The 13,537-nt window shown below is 43.1% G+C and overlaps 14 non-coding genes across 14 annotated transcripts; all 14 read right to left on the bottom strand.

The window, feature by feature from the left end:
• Window positions 1-1,337: 1,337 nt before the first annotated feature.
• TRNAL-UAA (transfer RNA leucine (anticodon UAA)) lies at window positions 1,338-1,421 on the bottom strand. The gene has a single exon. It is a non-coding gene; the product is annotated as a tRNA-Leu (tRNA).
• Window positions 1,422-2,994: 1,573 nt separating this feature from the next.
• Window positions 2,995-3,078, bottom strand: TRNAL-UAA (transfer RNA leucine (anticodon UAA)). Its single transcript has one exon. It is a non-coding gene; the product is annotated as a tRNA-Leu (tRNA).
• A 390-nt stretch (window positions 3,079-3,468) lies between these two features.
• TRNAL-UAA (transfer RNA leucine (anticodon UAA)) lies at window positions 3,469-3,552 on the bottom strand. The gene has a single exon. It is a non-coding gene; the product is annotated as a tRNA-Leu (tRNA).
• Window positions 3,553-5,111: 1,559 nt separating this feature from the next.
• TRNAL-UAA (transfer RNA leucine (anticodon UAA)) lies at window positions 5,112-5,195 on the bottom strand. Its single transcript has one exon. It is a non-coding gene; the product is annotated as a tRNA-Leu (tRNA).
• A 1,336-nt stretch (window positions 5,196-6,531) lies between these two features.
• Window positions 6,532-6,615, bottom strand: TRNAL-UAA (transfer RNA leucine (anticodon UAA)). The gene has a single exon. It is a non-coding gene; the product is annotated as a tRNA-Leu (tRNA).
• A 1,795-nt stretch (window positions 6,616-8,410) lies between these two features.
• On the bottom strand, window positions 8,411-8,494 carry TRNAL-UAA (transfer RNA leucine (anticodon UAA)). Its single transcript has one exon. It is a non-coding gene; the product is annotated as a tRNA-Leu (tRNA).
• A 389-nt stretch (window positions 8,495-8,883) lies between these two features.
• Window positions 8,884-8,967, bottom strand: TRNAL-UAA (transfer RNA leucine (anticodon UAA)). Its single transcript has one exon. It is a non-coding gene; the product is annotated as a tRNA-Leu (tRNA).
• Window positions 8,968-9,119: 152 nt separating this feature from the next.
• TRNAL-UAA (transfer RNA leucine (anticodon UAA)) lies at window positions 9,120-9,203 on the bottom strand. Its single transcript has one exon. It is a non-coding gene; the product is annotated as a tRNA-Leu (tRNA).
• A 152-nt stretch (window positions 9,204-9,355) lies between these two features.
• On the bottom strand, window positions 9,356-9,439 carry TRNAL-UAA (transfer RNA leucine (anticodon UAA)). The gene has a single exon. It is a non-coding gene; the product is annotated as a tRNA-Leu (tRNA).
• A 627-nt stretch (window positions 9,440-10,066) lies between these two features.
• Window positions 10,067-10,150, bottom strand: TRNAL-UAA (transfer RNA leucine (anticodon UAA)). Its single transcript has one exon. It is a non-coding gene; the product is annotated as a tRNA-Leu (tRNA).
• Window positions 10,151-10,777: 627 nt separating this feature from the next.
• On the bottom strand, window positions 10,778-10,861 carry TRNAL-UAA (transfer RNA leucine (anticodon UAA)). The gene has a single exon. It is a non-coding gene; the product is annotated as a tRNA-Leu (tRNA).
• A 390-nt stretch (window positions 10,862-11,251) lies between these two features.
• TRNAL-UAA (transfer RNA leucine (anticodon UAA)) lies at window positions 11,252-11,335 on the bottom strand. Its single transcript has one exon. It is a non-coding gene; the product is annotated as a tRNA-Leu (tRNA).
• A 627-nt stretch (window positions 11,336-11,962) lies between these two features.
• Window positions 11,963-12,046, bottom strand: TRNAL-UAA (transfer RNA leucine (anticodon UAA)). The gene has a single exon. It is a non-coding gene; the product is annotated as a tRNA-Leu (tRNA).
• A 152-nt stretch (window positions 12,047-12,198) lies between these two features.
• On the bottom strand, window positions 12,199-12,282 carry TRNAL-UAA (transfer RNA leucine (anticodon UAA)). Its single transcript has one exon. It is a non-coding gene; the product is annotated as a tRNA-Leu (tRNA).
• Between the last annotated feature and the right edge of the window lie 1,255 nt (window positions 12,283-13,537).

The raw sequence follows: 13,537 nt of genomic DNA, 5'->3' as shown, positions 1-13,537 counted from the left end.
ACGATTTTGAACGTTTTCCGTGAAAATGTAGCTATAGTACCACCCCGAAATACCTCTCGGCATTCTATGCTCCATAAAGCTACTCACATGTTGCCATAATAGAGAAGCCTTTTCTGATCATGAGATACATGTTATTAAAATGAAACAAATCGTTGTCAGAAGTGGGGTTCGAACCCACGCCCTCATACGAGGATCACAGCTTAAATCTGACGCCTTAGACCACTCGGCCATCTTGACACACTCTTGAACGTTTTCCGTGAAAATGAAGCTATAGTACAACCCCGAAACACCTCTCGGAATTCTATGCTCCATAAAGCTACTCACTTGTTGCCATACTAGAGAGGCTTTTCCTGAGCATGAGATACAAGTTATTAAAATGAAACAAATCGTTGTCAGAAGAGGGGTTCGAACCCACACCCTCATACGCGGATCAGAGCTTAAATCTGACGCCTTAGACCACTCGGCCATCCTGAAACGCTTTCAAATGTTTTCCTTGAAAATGAAGCTATAGTACCACCCCGAAATACCTCTCGGAATTCTATGCTCCATAAAGCTACTCACTTGTTGCCATACTAGAGAAGCCTTTTCTGATCATGAGATACATGTTATTAAAATGAAACAAATCGTTGTCAGAAGTGGGGTTCGAACCCACGCCCTCATACGAGGATCAGAGCTTAAATCTGTCGCCTTAGACCACTCGGCCATACTGACACGCTTTTCAAAGTTTTCCTTGAAAATATAGCTATATTACAACACCAAAATACCTCTCGGAACTCTATGCTCCATAGAGCTACTCACTTGTTGCCATACTAGAGAAGCCTTTTCTGATCATGAGATACATGTTATTAAAATGAAACAAATCGTTGTCAGTAGTGGGGTTCGAACCCACGCCCTCATACGAGGATCAGAGCTTAAATCTGACGCCTTAGACCACTCGGCCTTCGTGACACGATTTTGAACGTTTTCCTTGAAAATGAAGCTATAGTACCACCCCGAAATACCTCTCGGAATTCTATGCTCCATAAAGGTACTCACTTGTTGCCATACTAGAGAAGCCTTTCCTGAGCATGAGATACATATTATTAAAGTAAAACAAATCGCAGTCAGAAGTGGGGTTCGAGCCCACGCCCTCATACGAGGATCAGAGCTTAAATCTGACGCCTTAGACCACTCGGCCATCCTGACACGCTTTTCTAAGTTTTCCTTGAAAATGTAGCTATAGTACAACACCAAAATACCTCTCGGAACTCCATGCTCCAAAGAGCTACTCACTTGTTGCCATACTAGAGAGGCTTTTCCTGAGCATGAGATACAAGTTATTAAAATGAACAAATCGTTGTCAGAAGTGGGGTTCGAACCCACGCCCTCATACGAGGATCAGAGCTTAAATCTGACGCCTTAGACCACTCGGCCATACTGACACGCTTTTCAAAGTTTTCCTTGAAAATGTAGCTATATTACAACACCAAAATACCTCTCGGAACTCTATGCTCCATAGAGCTACTCACTTGTTGCCATACTAGAGAAGCCTTTTCTGATCATGAAATACATGTTATTAAAATGAAACAAATCGTTGTCAGAAGAAGGGTTCGAACCCACGCCCTCATACGAGGATCAGAGCTTAAATCTGACGCCTTAGACCACTCGGCCATACTGACACGCTTTTCAAAGTTTTCCTTGAAAATGTAGCTATATTACAACACCAAAATACCTCTCAGAACTCTATGCTCCATAGAGCTACTCACTTGTTGCCATACTAGAGAAGCCTTTTCTGATCATGAAATACATGTTATTAAAATGAAACAAATCGTTGTCAGAAGAAGGGTTCGAGCCCACGCCCTCATACGAGGATCACAGCTTAAATCTGACGCCTTAGACCACTCGGCCATCTTGACACGCTATTGAACGTTTTCCGTGAAAATGAAGCTATAGTACAACCCCGAAACACCTCTCGGAATTCTATGCTCCATAAAGCTACTCACTTGTTGCCATACTAGAGAGGCTTTTCCTGAGCATGAGATACATGTTATTAAAATGAAACAAATCGTTGTCAGAAGAAGGGTTCGAACCCACGCCCTCATACGAGGATCAGAGCTTAAATTTGACGCCTTAGACCACTCAGCCATCCTGACACGCTTTCAAACGTTTTCCTTGAACATTTAGCTACAGTACAACACCAAAATACCTCTCGGAATTCTATGCTCCATAAAGCTACTCACTTGTTGCCATACTAGAGAAGCCTTTTCTGATCATGAAATACATGTTATTAAAATGAAACAAATCGTTGTCAGAAGAAGGGTTCGAACCCACGCCCTCATACGAGGATCAGAGCTTAAATCTGACGCCTTAGACCACTCGGCCATACTGACACGCTTTTCAAAGTTTTCCTTGAAAATGTAGCTATATTACAACACCAAAATACCTCTCAGAACTCTATGCTCCATAGAGCTACTCACTTGTTGCCATACTAGAGAAGCCTTTTCTGATCATGAAATACATGTTATTAAAATGAAACAAATCGTTGTCAGAAGAAGGGTTCGAACCCACGCCCTCATACGAGGATCACAGCTTAAATCTGACGCCTTAGACCACTCGGCCATCTTGACACGCTATTGAACGTTTTCCGTGAAAATGAAGCTATAGTACAACCCCGAAACACCTCGGAATTCTATGCTCCATAAAGCTACTCACTTGTTGCCATACTAGAGAGGCTTTTCCTGAGCATGAGATACAAGTTATTAAAATGAAACAAATCGTTGTCAGAAGAGTGGTTCGAACCCACACCCTCATACGCGGATCAGAGCTTAAATCTGACGCCTTAGACCACTCGGCCATCCTGACACGCTTTTAAACGTTTTCCTTGAAAATGAAGCTATAGTACCACCCCGAAATACCTCTCGGAATTCTATGCTCCATAAAGCTACTCACTTGTTGCCATACTAGAGAAGCCTTTCCTGAGCATGAGATACATGTTATTAAAGTAAAACAAATCGTTGTCAGACGTGGGGTTCGAACCCACGCCCTCATACGAGGATCAGAGCTTAAATCTGACGCCTTAGACCACTCGGCCATCCTGACACGCTTTTCAAGGTTTTCCGTGAAAATGAAGCTATAGTACAACCCCGAAACACCTCTCGGAATTCTATGCTCCATAAAGCTACTCACTTGTTGCCATACTAGAGAGGCTTTTCCTGAGCATGAGATACAAGTTATTAAAATGAAACAAATCGTTGTCAGAAGAGGGGTTCGAACCCACACCCTCATACGCGGATCAGAGCTTAAATCTGACGCCTTAGACCACTCGGCCATCCTGACACGCTTTCAAACGTTTTCCTTGAAAATGAAGCTATAGTACCACCCCGAAATACCTCTCGGAATTCTATGCTCCATAAAGCTACTCACTTGTTGCCATACTAGAGAAGCCTTTCCTGAGCATGAGATACATGTTATTAAAGTAAAACAAATCGTTGTCAGACGTGGGGTTCGAACCCACGCCCTCATACGAGGATCAGAGCTTAAATCTGACGCCTTAGACCACTCGGCCATCCTGACACGCTTTTAAACGTTTTCCTTGAAAATGAAGCTATATTACAACACCAAAATACCTCTCGGAATTCTATGCTCCATAAAGCTACTCACTTGTTGCCATACTAGAGAAGCCTTTCCTGAGCATGAGATACATGTTATTAAAATGAAACAAATCGTTGTCAGAAGAAGGGTTCGAACCCACGCCCTCATACGAGGATCAGAGCTTAAATCTGACGCCTTAGACCACTCGGCCATACTGACACGCTTTTCAAAGTTTTCCTTGAAAATGTAGCTATATTACAACACCAAAATACCTCTCGGAACTCTATGCTCCATAGAGCTACTCACTTGTTGCCATACTAGAGAAGCCTTTTCTGATCATGAAATACATGTTATTAAAATGAAACAAATCGTTGTCAGAAGAAGGGTTCGAACCCACGCCCTCATACGAGGATCACAGCTTAAATCTGACGCCTTAGACCACTCGGCCATCATGACACGCTATTGAACGTTTTCCGTGAAAATGAAGCTATAGTACAACCCCGAAACACCTCTCGGAATTCTATGCTCCATAAAGCTACTCACATGTTGCCATACTAGAGAAGCCTTTCCTGAGCATGAGATACATATGTTATTAAAGTAAAACAAATCGTTATCAGAAGAAGGGTTCGAACCCACGCCCTCATACGAGGATCAGAGCTTAAATCTGATGCCTTTGACCACTCGGCCATCCTGACACGATTTTGAACGTTTTCCGTGAAAATGAAGCTATAGTAACACCCCGAAATACCTCTCGGAACTCTATGCTCCATAGAGCTACTCACTTGTTGCCATACTAGAGAAGCCTTTTCTGATCATGAAATACATGTTATTAAAATGAAACAAATCGTTGTCAGAAGAAGGGTTCGAACCCACGAGGATCAGAGCTTAAATCTGAAGCCTTAGACCACTCAGCCATCCTGACAAGCTTTTCAAGGTTTTCCTTGAAAATGTAGCTATATTACAACACCAAAATACCTCTCGGAACTCTATGCTCCATAGAGCATAGAGCTACAATTTTGTTGACTTTTCTGATCATGAGATCCATGTAATCAAAATGAATCAAATCGTTGTCAGAAGAGGGGTTCGAACCCACACCCTCACACGCGGATCAGAGGTTAAATCTGACGCCTTAGACCACTCGGCCATCCTGACACACTTTTAAACGTTTTCCTTGAAAATGTAGCTATAGTACCACCCCGAAATACCTCTCGGAATTCTATGCTCCATAAAGGTACTCACTTGTTGCCATACTAGAGAAGCCTTTCCTGAGCATGAGATACATATTATTAAAGTAAAACAAATCGCAGTCAGAAGTGGGGTTCGAGCCCACGCCCTCATACGAGGATCAGAGCTTAAATCTGACGCCTTAGACCACTCGGCCATCCTGACACGCTTTTCTAAGTTTTCCTTGAAAATGTAGCTATAGTACAACACCAAAATACCTCTCGGAACTCCATGCTCCAAAGAGCTACTCACTTGTTGCCATACTAGAGAGGCTTTTCCTGAGCATGAGATACAAGTTATTAAAATGAACAAATCGTTGTCAGAAGTGGGGTTCGAACCCACGCCCTCATACGAGGATCAGAGCTTAAATCTGACGCCTTAGACCACTCGGCCATACTGACACGCTTTTCAAAGTTTTCCTTGAAAATGTAGCTATATTACAACACCAAAATACCTCTCGGAACTCTATGCTCCATAGAGCTACTCACTTGTTGCCATACTAGAGAAGCCTTTTCTGATCATGAAATACATGTTATTAAAATGAAACAAATCGTTGTCAGAAGAAGGGTTCGAGCCCACGCCCTCATACGAGGATCACAGCTTAAATCTGACGCCTTAGACCACTCGGCCATCTTGACACGCTATTGAACGTTTTCCGTGAAAATGAAGCTATAGTACAACCCCGAAACACCTCTCGGAATTCTATGCTCCATAAAGCTACTCACTTGTTGCCATACTAGAGAGGCTTTTCCTGAGCATGAGATACATGTTATTAAAATGAAACAAATCGTTGTCAGAAGAAGGGTAGGAACCCACGCCCTCATACGAGGATCAGAGCTTAAATTTGACGCCTTAGACCACTCAGCCATCCTGACACGCTTTCAAACGTTTTCCTTGAACATTTAGCTACAGTACAACACCAAAATACCTCTCGGAATTCTATGCTCCATAAAGCTACTCACTTGTTGCCATACTAGAGAAGCCTTTTCTGATCATGAAATACATGTTATTAAAATGAAACAAATCGTTGTCAGAAGAAGGGTTCGAACCCACGCCCTCATACGAGGATCAGAGCTTAAATCTGACGCCTTAGACCACTCGGCCATACTGACACGCTTTTCAAAGTTTTCCTTGAAAATGTAGCTATATTACAACACCAAAATACCTCTCAGAACTCTATGCTCCATAGAGCTACTCACTTGTTGCCATACTAGAGAAGCCTTTTCTGATCATGAAATACATGTTATTAAAATGAAACAAATCGTTGTCAGAAGAAGGGTTCGAACCCACGCCCTCATACGAGGATCACAGCTTAAATCTGACGCCTTAGACCACTCGGCCATCTTGACACGCTATTGAACGTTTTCCGTGAAAATGAAGCTATAGTACAACCCCGAAACACCTCGGAATTCTATGCTCCATAAAGCTACTCACTTGTTGCCATACTAGAGAGGCTTTTCCTGAGCATGAGATACAAGTTATTAAAATGAAACAAATCGTTGTCAGAAGAGTGGTTCGAACCCACACCCTCATACGCGGATCAGAGCTTAAATCTGACGCCTTAGACCACTCGGCCATCCTGACACGCTTTCAAACGTTTTCCTTGAAAATGAAGCTATAGTACCACCCCGAAATACCTCTCGGAATTCTATGCTCCATAAAGCTACTCACTTGTTGCCATACTAGAGAAGCCTTTCCTGAGCATGAGATACATGTTATTAAAGTAAAACAAATCGTTGTCAGACGTGGGGTTCGAACCCACGCCCTCATACGAGGATCAGAGCTTAAATCTGACGCCTTAGACCACTCGGCCATCCTGACACGCTTTTAAACGTTTTCCTTGAAAATGAAGCTATATTACAACACCAAAATACCTCTCGGAATTCTATGCTCCATAAAGCTACTCACTTGTTGCCATACTAGAGAAGCCTTTCCTGAGCATGAGATACATGTTATTAAAATGAAACAAATCGTTGTCAGAAGAAGGGTTCGAACCCACGCCCTCATACGAGGATCAGAGCTTAAATCTGACGCCTTAGACCACTCGGCCATACTGACACGCTTTTCAAAGTTTTCCTTGAAAATGTAGCTATATTACAACACCAAAATACCTCTCGGAACTCTATGCTCCATAGAGCTACTCACTTGTTGCCATACTAGAGAAGCCTTTTCTGATCATGAAATACATGTTATTAAAATGAAACAAATCGTTGTCAGAAGAAGGGTTCGAACCCACGCCCTCATACGAGGATCACAGCTTAAATCTGACGCCTTAGACCACTCGGCCATCATGACACGCTATTGAACGTTTTCCGTGAAAATGAAGCTATAGTACAACCCCGAAACACCTCTCGGAATTCTATGCTCCATAAAGCTACTCACATGTTGCCATACTAGAGAAGCCTTTCCTGAGCATGAGATACATATGTTATTAAAGTAAAACAAATCGTTATCAGAAGAAGGGTTCGAACCCACGCCCTCATACGAGGATCAGAGCTTAAATCTGATGCCTTTGACCACTCGGCCATCCTGACACGATTTTGAACGTTTTCCGTGAAAATGAAGCTATAGTAACACCCCGAAATACCTCTCGGAACTCTATGCTCCATAGAGCTACTCACTTGTTGCCATACTAGAGAAGCCTTTTCTGATCATGAAATACATGTTATTAAAATGAAACAAATCGTTGTCAGAAGAAGGGTTCGAACCCACGAGGATCAGAGCTTAAATCTGAAGCCTTAGACCACTCAGCCATCCTGACAAGCTTTTCAAGGTTTTCCTTGAAAATGTAGCTATATTACAACACCAAAATACCTCTCGGAACTCTATGCTCCATAGAGCATAGAGCTACAATTTTGTTGACTTTTCTGATCATGAGATCCATGTAATCAAAATGAATCAAATCGTTGTCAGAAGAGGGGTTCGAACCCACACCCTCACACGCGGATCAGAGGTTAAATCTGACGCCTTAGACCACTCGGCCATCCTGACACACTTTTAAACGTTTTCCTTGAAAATGTAGCTATAGTACCACCCCGAAATACCTCTCGGAATTCTATGCTCCATAAAGGTACTCACTTGTTGCCATACTAGAGAAGCCTTTCCTGAGCATGAGATACATATTATTAAAGTAAAACAAATCGTTGTCAGAAGAAGGGTTCGAACCCACGCCCTCATACGAGGATCGGAGCTTAAATCTGACGCCTTAGACCACTCGGCCATCCTGACACGCTGTTAAACGTTTTCCTTGAAATGAAGCTATAGTACCACCCCGAAATACCTCTAGGAATTCTATGCTCCATAAAGCTACTCACATGTTGCCATACTAGAGAAGCCTTTCTTGAGCATGAGATACATGTTATTAAAGTAAAACAAATCGATGGCAGAAGTGGGGTTCGAACCCACGCCCTCATACGAGGATCAGAGCTTACATCTGACGCCTTAGACCACTCGGCCATCCTGACACGCTTTTCGAGGTTTTCCTTGAAATGTAGCTATATTACAACACCAAAATACCTCTCGGAACTCTATGCTCCTTAGAGCTACTCACTTGTTGCCATACTAGAGAAGCCTTTTCTGATCATGAGATACATGTTATTAAAATGAAACAAATCGTTGTCAGAAGTGGGGTTCGAACCCACGCCCTCATACGAGGATCAGAGGTTAAATCTGACGCCTTAGACCACTCGGCCATCCTGACACACTTTTAAACGTTTTCCTTGAAAATGTAGCTATAGTACCACCCCGAAATACCTCTCGGAATTCTATGCTCCATAAAGGTACTCACTTGTTGCCATACTAGAGAAGCCTTTCCTGAGCATGAGATACATATTATTAAAGTAAAACAAATCGTTGTCAGAAGAAGGGTTCGAACCCACGCCCTCATACGAGGATCGGAGCTTAAATCTGACGCCTTAGACCACTCGGCCATCCTGACACGCTGTTAAACGTTTTCCTTGAAATGAAGCTATAGTACCACCCCGAAATACCTCTAGGAATTCTATGCTCCATAAAGCTACTCACATGTTGCCATACTAGAGAAGCCTTTCTTGAGCATGAGATACATGTTATTAAAGTAAAACAAATCGATGGCAGAAGTGGGGTTCGAACCCACGCCCTCATACGAGGATCAGAGCTTAAATCTGACGCCTTAGACCACTCGGCCATCCTGACACGCTTTTCGAGTTTTTCCTTGAAATGTAGCTATATTACAACACCAAAATACCTCTCGGAACTCTATGCTCCTTAGAGCTACTCACTTGTTGCCATACTAGAGAAGCCTTTTCTGATCATGAGATACATGTTATTAAAATGAAACAAATCGATGGCAGAAGTGGGGTTCGAACCCACGCCCTCATACGAGGATCAGAGCTTAAATCTGACGCCTTAGACCACTCGGCCATCCTGACACGCTTTCCGAGGTTTTCCTTGAAATGTAGCTATATTACAACACCAAAATACCTCTCGGAACTCTATGCTCCTTAGAGCTACTCACTTGTTGCCATACTAGAGAAGCCTTTTCTGATCATGAGATACATGTTATTAAAATGAAACAAATCGTTGTCAGAAGTGGGGTTCGAACCCACGCCCTCATACGAGGATCAGAGCTTAAATCTGACGCCTTAGACCACTCGGCCATACTGACACGCTTTTAAACGTTTTCCTTGAACATTTAGCTATAGTACAACACCAAAATACCTCTCGGAACTCTATGCTCCATAGAGCTACTCACTTGTTGCCATACTAGAGAAGCCTTTTCTGATCATGAAATACATGTTATTAAAATGAAACAAATCGTTGTCAGAAGAAGGGTTCTAACCCACGCCCTCATACGAGGATCGGAGCTTAAATCTGACGCCTTAGACCACTCGGCCATACTGACACGCTTTTAAACGTTTTCCTTGAACATTTAGCTATAGTACAACACCAAAATACCTCTCGGAACTCTATGCTCCATAGAGCTACTCACTTGTTGCCATACTAGAGAAGCCTTTTCTGATCATGAGATACATGTTATTAAAATGAAACAAATCGTTGTCAGAAGTGGGGTTCGAACCCACGCCCTCATACGAGGATCAGAGCTTAAATCTTACGCCTTAGACCACTCGGCCATCCTGACACGCTCTTAAACGTTTTCCTTGAAAATGAAGCTATAGTACCACCCCGAAATACCTCTAGGAAATCTATGCTCCATAAAGCTACTCACATGTTGCCATACTTGAAAAGCCTTTCCTGAGCATGAGATACATATTATTAAAGTAAAACAAATCGCAGTCAGAAGTGGGGTTCGAACCCACGCCCTCATACGAGGATCAGAGTTTAAATCTGACGCCTTAGACCACTCGGCCATCCTGACACGCTTTTCAAAGTTTTCCTTGAAAATGTAGCTATAGTACCACCCCGAAATACCTCTCGGAATTCTATGCTCCATAAAGCTACTCACATGTTGCCATAATAGAGAAGCCTTTTCTGATCATGAGATACATGTTATTAAAATGAAACAAATCGTTGTCAGAAGAGGGGTTCGAACCCACGCCCTCATACGAGGATCACAGCTTAAATCTGACGCCTTAGACCACTCGGCCATCTTGACACGCTCTTGAACGTTTTCCGTGAAAATGAAGCTATAGTACAACCCCGAAACACCTCTCGGAATTCTATGCTCCATAAAGCTACTCACTTGTTGCCATACTAGAGAGGCTTTTCCTGAGCATGAGATACAAGTTATTAAAATGAAACAAATCGTTGTCAGAAGAGGGGTTCGAACCCACACCCTCATACGCGGATCAGAGCTTAAATCTGACGCCTTAAACCACTCGGCCATCCTGACACGCTTTTAAACGTTTTCCTTGAAAATGAAGCTATAGTACCACCCCGAAATACCTCTCGGAATTCTATGCTCCATAAAGCTACTCACTTGTTGCCATACTAGAGAAGCCTTTCCTGAGCATGAGATACATGTTATTAAAGTAAAACAAATCGTTGTCAGACGTGGGGTTCGAACCCACGCCCTCATACGAGGATCAGAGCTTAAATCTGACGCCTTAGACCACTCGGCCATCCTGACACGCTTTTCAAAGTTTTCCTTGAAAATGTAGCTATAGTACAACACCAAAATACCTCTCGGAACTCTATGCTCCATAGAGCTACTCACTTGTTGCCATACTAGAGAAGCCTTTTCTGATCATGAGATACATGTTATTAAAATGAAACAAATCGTTGTCAGAAGTGGGGTTCGAACCCACGCCCTCATACGAGGATCAGAGCTTAAATCTTACGCCTTAGACCACTCGGCCATCCTGACACGCTTTTAAACGTTTTCCTTGAAAATGAAGCTATAGTACCACCCCGAAATACCTCTAGGAAATCTATGCTCCATAAAGCTACTCACATGTTGCCATACTTGAAAAGCCTTTCCTGAGCATGAGATACATATTATTAAAGTAAAACAAATCGCAGGCAGAAGTGGGGTTCGAACCCACGCCCTCATACGAGGATCAGAGTTTAAATCTGACGCCTTAGACCACTCGGCCATCCTGACACGCTTTTCAAAGTTTTCCTTGAAAATGTAGCTATAGTACCACCCCGAAATACCTCTCGGAATTCTATGCTCCATAAAGCTACTCACATGTTGCCATAATAGAGAAGCCTTTTCTGATCATGAGATACATGTTATTAAAATGAAACAAATCGTTGTCAGAAGAGGGGTTCGAACCCACGCCCTCATACGAGGATCACAGCTTAAATCTGACGCCTTAGACCACTCGGCCATCTTGACACGCTCTTGAACGTTTTCCGTGAAAATGAAGCTATAGTACAACCCCGAAACACCTCTCGGAATTCTATGCTCCATAAAGCTACTCACTTGTTGCCATACTAGAGAGGCTTTTCCTGAGCATGAGATACAAGTTATTAAAATGAAACAAATCGTTGTCAGAAGAGGGGTTCGAACCCACACCCTCATACGCGGATCAGAGCTTAAATCTGACGCCTTAGACCACTCGGCCATCCTGACACGCTTTTAAACGTTTTCCTTGAAAATGAAGCTATAGTACCACCCCGAAATACCTCTCGGAATTCTATGCTCCATAAAGCTACTCACTTGTTGCCATACTAGAGAAGCCTTTCCTGAGCATGAGATACATGTTATTAAAGTAAAACAAATCGTTGTCAGACGTGGGGTTCGAACCCACGCCCTCATACGAGGATCAGAGCTTAAATCTGACGCCTTAGACCACTCGGCCATCCTGACACGCTTTTCAAAGTTTTCCTTGAAAATGTAGCTATAGTACAACACCAAAATACCTCTCGGAACTCCATGCTCCAAAGAGCTACTCACTTGTTGCCATACTAGAGAGGCTTTTCCTGAGCATGAGATACAAGTTATTAAAATGAACAAATCGTTGTCAGAAGTGGGGTTCGAACCCACGCCCTCATACGAGGATCAGAGCTTAAATCTGACGCCTTTGACCACTCGGCCATCCTGACACGATTTTGAACGTTTTCCGTGAAAATGTAGCTATAGTACCACCCCGAAATACCTCTCGGAATTCTATGCTCCATAAAGCTACTCACATGTTGCCATAATAGAGAAGCCTTTTCTGATCATGAGATACATGTTATTAAAATGAAACAAATCGTTGTCAGAAGCGGGGTTCGAACCCACGCCCTCATACGAGGATCACAGCTTAAATCTGACGCCTTTGACCACTCGGCCATCCTGACACGATTTTGAACGTTTTCCGTGAAAATGTAGCTATAGTACCACCCCGAAATACCTCTCGGAACTCTATGCTCCATAGAGCTACTCACTTGTTGCCATACTAGAGAAGCCTTTTCTGATCACGAAATACATGTTATTAAAATGAAACAAATCGTTGTCAGAAGAAAGTTCGAACCCACGCCCTCATACGAGGATCACAGCTTAAATCTGACGCCTTAGACCACTCGGCCATCATGACACGCTATTGAACGTTTTCCGTGAAAATGAAGCTATAGTACAACCCCGAAACACCTCTCGGAATTCTATGCTCCATAAAGCTACTCACTTGTTGCCATACTAGAGAGGCTTTTTACCTCTCCGAGTGACGTATGTCACGGAGAGGTTCTAAAATCGACAGGCATGTCTGTGTGTGTGTGTGTGTGTGTGTGTGTGTGTGTGTGTGTGTGTCAGGCTGTTGTTATTGACTTACACCCCAGGGGACCGCGTTCGCAGTTTCCGAATCGAAGCAAATGTGTTCGCCATTTCCGGACCGCATTCACAGTTCCCGGAAAATTCAAAACTTGAGGCTATCCACAATTCAACTGGCCACTACTATTTCATCTGACTAGTCAATTGTCCATTCCACATGAACACCAATCTGTATTCACTGGCTTCTAACACCACCACCTTCTGGGCGTTGCTTTTGTCCATCCCACAAAGACACCAGTCTGTACTTACTGGCTTCTAACACCACCATCTTCTGGTCTTTGTTTTTGTCCATCCCACATGGACACCAGTCTGTACACCTGGCTTCTACACCACCATCTTCTCGTCTTTGTTTTTGTCCATCCCACATGGACACCAGTCTGTACACCTGGCTTCTACACCACCATCTTCTGGTCATTGTTTTTGTCCATCCCACATGGACACCAGTCTGTACACCTGGCTTCTACACCACCATCTTCTGGTCATTGTTTTTGTCCATCCCACATGGACACCAGTCTGTACACCTGGCTTCTACACCACCATCTTCTGGTCATA

Source organism: Phalangium opilio, unplaced genomic scaffold (genome assembly GCF_054372755.1).
Source record: "Phalangium opilio isolate 3A_F unplaced genomic scaffold, DU_Popi_V2 ptg000039l_2, whole genome shotgun sequence".
Lineage (NCBI taxonomy): Eukaryota > Metazoa > Arthropoda > Arachnida > Opiliones > Phalangiidae > Phalangium > Phalangium opilio.
The sequence above is the reverse complement of the archived record's forward strand: the minus strand, read 5'-3'. Positions and strand labels throughout refer to the sequence as shown.